We start from the raw sequence: 5,259 nt of genomic DNA on the forward strand, positions 1-5,259 counted from the left end.
TCACCTAGTGCCAGGTCCCAGGAGCCCACGGGCGACGGTACCTTAAAGAAGATGTAATCGTCCTGCATAGTCAGGGAGCCGTGGTCGATGGGGCCCGCAAACGGGGCCGTCAGTGTCTTGGCGGAGCAATTGTGGATCTGGCAGGTGACATACCGGGAACCTGCAAGAGAGAAGGGCCGGCCACCGGGCCGTGAGGCGTGCGGTATCCCTGCTGTTCAGAGCCCAGCTGGGGGCCGGGCGCCTGGGACACCGCCCACCGGGCATCCTTGCCTCTGCCGCATGCCGACGCTGCGGGGTGTGCGGGCGGGGCGGAGTTTTAGGGGGCTTGCCCGTGGTCCCAGCTGCTGCTGTGTGGGGCGGCTCTGTGCCAGCACTCTGCTGCCAAGAGCTCCTGAACCTTCAGGAAGCCACCGTGGCCCCATGTGAGGAGGCTGAGGCTGAGGGACGGGTTGGGAACCCGTCTACAGCACGGCACAAGGCCTGCTGACATCAGCAGCTTTGGGGTGTGTCCCGCCCACAGCCTGGGTGGCAGGCACCATGGGGAGCTGAGGGGCCGGGGACCCAGGCCCTGATCCAGCAGCAGGACGACCTCGGCTTCAGTCTTGCCACTGTAAACGGGTCTCGATCCCCGCTTGGGGAGTTGCCGGGGGTCTGGAGAGACGTGGCACAGCGCGGGCACCTGGTCAGGCACGGCCCTGTCCCTTCCCCTCTAAACGGCCTAGTCACTCCCTGTGGCAACACCGAACTTCCTGTCACGGGCTCGCTGGCTGGACACGTGGTGGGACCAGCCTAGGCCAGACTCAAAGGTGGCAAGCCGCTCGCTCGCTCGGTCACCTGCTCGTCCACTTACTCGTCCCCTGCTCATCCTGCCACGGCCAGAACTTTGGTGTGTCACCAGGCCTGGCGCCGACCAGACAGACAGGCCACCCCTGTGGCGCGGCGAGACCAAAGCCCCGAGCTACCGCACCTGCCGGTCTGTGGTCACACACTCGCTGTGGCTGCTCTTGAGCAGCCAGGAAGACGTTCCCACCCACACGGCCAGGAGGGGAGGCGGAAGGACCGACAGCGATGCCTGCGGGGAAGAGCCTGGGGCTCGGCAACGGGAAGGGGACCCAGCGGCAGCCCTGTCCACTGCCCAGAGCTGTGACGTCCTCACCCACGACGCCCGCGCCGGGCACCATGTGGCTGACCGCTCCCAGTCGCAGTGCAGGGAGGGGAGGGTGCTGCCCAGGCTCACGTGGCCAGCACGTGGCGGGCTGGGAGCTGGCACCAGCGCCTCTGCTCTGGCCAGGCCCCCGATCACCCTCCACGGAGCTCGGCCTAGCCCGGCTTACCTCCTCCGAGGTCCTGGACTTCCATGTGGACCAGGTCAGGGTCGGCGTCCACCCCAGACACAGCCCTGGAAAAGAACAGGCTCAGGCTGGGGCGGGGATCGGGTCCCCAAGCCCAGCACGGTGCCAGCACCAGTGTCCCGCACGCGTGCAGCTGCGTGGCCTCGCGGGACTGAGGACAGTCGTGCTCTGTGGGTCGGAGGCCGCGGTCTCCCCCGAGCGCCTGGTACTCCCGGGAGGCGGCCGGGCTTCTGCCTGGCGGGGCCTGCGCCGGCTCAGCGCTCTAGCCAGTCCTCTCTACAAAAGACTTTCACAGAAGTCCCGCGAGTTATGGGAATGACCCGAACGACCTTAGGAGGCCGGGGCAGGCCTGGGACAGCCCCCTGCTTGTGCTCGGAGGAGCAAAGCAGCTGCCCCAAGGGCCGCGGAGCCGAGGGCAGAGTCAGGCTTCCGGCCGGGGCCCTCTCCGTCACCCCAACACGCCCTGCCACGCCACCCATCCCAGTCGCCCTGGGAAGGAGCCGCGGACCCCGCCCCGTGACGATGGTGGTCGAGGGGCTCAGACAGCAGCTGGGACGCAGCGGGGATCGGGGGCCCACAGAGCGTTGAAGGACACCTGGTGGGAGGGGATGGGAGGGTCTTCCTGGGGCCACAGCTGTGCAGGCCACGTCCTCCAGGTAGCGGGGACCAGGCCAGCTGCTCCTGGGCTGAACCCGGAGCCCGCCCTGCACAGGGCCAGCTCCCAGGGGATGCAAAGCAGGCGCTCCCGCTGGGAGGGGCCTGAGCGACGACCTGGCCGGGGGTCCAGTCCTCACTGTGTCCTGTGTCAACTGGACTGTCTTCTACCCACCGCTCTCTAGACCACGCTGGCCCCTCAGAACCTCGGCCTCTCAGGAATGGCGCTCCTGCAGTGTGGCTGTCACGCCGGCCGGCCCGCCACGGACACCGAGCTACACGGCACAGCGACTCTGACCAAGGGCAAACAGCCAGGACGCGGAGGTCACTTCCCCGGTCACCTGGCACCCAGGACAGGCACGCTGTCCCCCCTGGGGTGTGTCCCCACGGTGTCCACGCAGGCCATGGGCTGTCCCCGCAGAGCGGTCTCCAGCGACCCCTCCCCCATCACCAACATCCCCACCACGTCGGCCCCTCCCCGCTCTCGGCCACCCCCCAACAGCGGTGGCACCAGAGTTCCCATCTGCTTCACCTCCTCCAGGGAACGGGCGACCCTAGGTGGCCAGGGGACAGGAGAAACCTGTGAGTGTGCGTGCCACGGGCTGCGGACACTCTGTGGCGAGCGGGCTGGGCGTCCCCGTGGGGCACTCAGTCCAGGCCCCGGGCACCAGCACCAGCCACTCCGGCCCTGGGGGAGGGGTCTCGGTCAAGGCGATTCAGGCTCCTGTGAACGGAGCATCTGCCAGCTCGCGGAGGGGGGTCTCCCGGCTGACCTTTCCCCCTCTTTTCTGCACAAAGACGGACATGGTCTCCTTTACCAGGATCGCTGGCCAGGGCCCTCAGCTGCGCATTTGGAATTTTAGTCTGACAATCTGCCACCTGGAGAGTGAGGGTAATGACACCAGCCAACCGCTCACGCACTCACTCACCCAGCCACTCCCTCCACCGCCCTCCAGGATGCACCTGCTACCTCTCCCATTCTCCACTCTCTCGCTCCCCCAGGGAAGCGCCTCCCACCTGCCCACATCAGGCCTGGGCCGGCTAAGGGAGCGCAGTGGCCTGAGGCCTGGTCCCCAGAGGCCCTGGCTCACAGGACCACGAGAAGCTCTGCCCTTACGGCACCTCCAGTAGAGGCTGGCTCCCCGCGGGAAACACCAGTGCCAACCCCTGTGCCTTCCTGTCCCGCAAGGTCCCCAAAGACAGCGTCTGGAGAAGGTTGGGCCCGGCCCCCGTCGCGTGAGCTGGCCCTCAGCCCGAGCCCCAAGCTCTGGGCGGTGAGGAGCAGACCGCTGCTCTGGGGTGTGCCAGGGCCACACCGAGCCCGTGGTGGGTGGCCTCCTGCTCACCCCTCCCCGTCTCCCACGGGCCCACACCGGACAGCACTGCAGCTGCAGGGAGAGGAAGGCGGAGGTTCTCCTGGGGAAGTGACAGGGGACACCTGGGGACATGCAGGCGGCCAGACCGAACTGGCAGAGTGGCCAGCGGCATGGTCACGGGCCACGCGCAGGTGCGGCCACAGCTCGTGCTGCTGCTTCTGGGCCTAGCCTCTCTGAGCCTCAGTTTCCCCTTCTGCAGCGTGTGGGGAGATGATCAGGGGCTGCCGTGTGGCTTTCACAGACGGGGCACTCAGCCCCTCACTGGCGCCTGGCAGGCGGACAGCAACCGTGACGAGCAGCCACGACTCTGATTTCGTGCCAGCCGCCGGGACGCTAGCCGGAGGGTGACGGCCAAGTGCCCGTGGGGGCCTGGAACTCAGTAGGTCCCCACTGCAGGGATGCCTCCTGAGACCCGCAAGGCCACCTGGACCCACCGAGGCTGAGCTCGCAGCTCCACTATGTCCCCATCCACCCGGCTCAGAAACCCAACCTCCTGTGAGCCCTCGGGACCAGCGGTTGACATCGGTGATGAGCTGGTGACCGATGCAGCATTCCAGTTTCCGAGGAAGGAACCAGCCCTCCCGTGAGTGGCCACGTGGGGGCCATCACTCCTCCCCCGGGAAAGGCCCGCACAGCAGGAGCCAGTATTCCAGGGAGACAAAGGCTCCCTTCGGCCTCGTGGTCATAGTCAGGTACCGCACCCCGACCACACTGAGCACCAACACGGCCATGAGCGAGGGCGGGGCAGGGAGCGGTTTCCATGGCCCCCCCGCTGGAGGGGCCCGTGCATAGCGAGTTGCACAAATGAGGTGTGTGTGTGCACGTGTGTGTGCGTGTGAGCATGTGTGCGTGCGTGCATGTATGAATGTGTGCATGCATGAACGTGTGTGTGCGAGTGTACGAGTGTGTGTGAGAGCATGTGTATGTGTGTGCGAGAGTGTGTGTATGTATGTACGTGTGCGAGCGTGTGTGCATGTGTATACGTGTGTGAGTGTGCGTGCATGTGTGAACGTGTGTGCACGTGTATGTGTGTACGTGTGTGAGAGCATGTGTGTGTGAGCGTGTGTGTGCATCTGTATGTGTGTCCGTGTGTGTGCATGTGTGAACATGTGTGCACATGCATGTGTGAACATGTGTGCGTGTGTGTGAGTGTGTGTGAGTGTGTATGTGTATGTGTGTGCGTGTGTGAGCGTGTGTGCGTGCATGTGTGAATGTGTATGCGCATGTTTTGAGCATGTATGCGTGCATGTGTGAACATGTGTGAGCACTGTGTGAACATGTGTGAGCACGTGCGCGAGTGTGCGAGTGTGTGCATGTGTATGTGTGTACGTGTGTGTGAGCGTGTGTGCGTGCAAGTGTGAGCGTGCGTGAGAGCGAGCCACTCGGTAGGAAGAAGAAAGAGCAGCTGCACGCATCGCCAAAGGCGGTTGAGCAGACGGGCGGCGTGGGCTCCGAGACGGCACTCACTTCCGGTCCCTGCCCGTCCCCCACTCCGGCAAGCGCCTGTCCTCGTGGACCTCGCCCCTCCTCCCACGTGTCCTCGCTGGTGCGGTGAGACTACACAGTGGCTCCAAGAGCTGGCCGATCGGCGCCCACAAGAACACAGCGAGGGGCCAGCAGTGTCTGCCACCAGTGCCACGTGCACGCGGGGCCGAGGGACACCAGGGCCCCGGCAGAGCAGAAAGACCCTCTGGAGGGCCCCCTGGGCAAGGAGGGCAGGGCCGGCGCAGATGGGGCGTGGGGGGCCAGTGAGGGGGGCCGTGGGGCTGTGTCCCCTCCCCTGCTCCCTCTTACCAGAACACGTGGTCTTTGGTCACTCGCTCCTGCAGAAGCGTCCATTTCTTCCCCAGGTCAGACGACACGTAGAGCTTTAGGGC

The 5,259-nt window shown here is 65.7% G+C and overlaps 1 long non-coding RNA gene across 1 annotated transcript; it reads right to left on the reverse strand.

The window, feature by feature from the left end:
* Positions 1–36: 36 nt before the first annotated feature.
* On the reverse strand, positions 37–5,253 carry LOC105310478. Its single transcript, XR_897506.2, has 3 exons — positions 5,177–5,253; positions 1,335–1,399; positions 37–160 (listed from the first exon to the last, which is right to left on the reverse strand). It is a non-coding gene; the product is annotated as an uncharacterized LOC105310478 (long non-coding RNA).
* Between the last annotated feature and the right edge of the window lie 6 nt (positions 5,254–5,259).

The sequence above is a fragment of the Pteropus vampyrus genome, unplaced genomic scaffold (assembly GCF_000151845.1).
Source record: "Pteropus vampyrus isolate Shadow unplaced genomic scaffold, Pvam_2.0 Scaffold4286, whole genome shotgun sequence".
Lineage (NCBI taxonomy): Eukaryota > Metazoa > Chordata > Mammalia > Chiroptera > Pteropodidae > Pteropus > Pteropus vampyrus.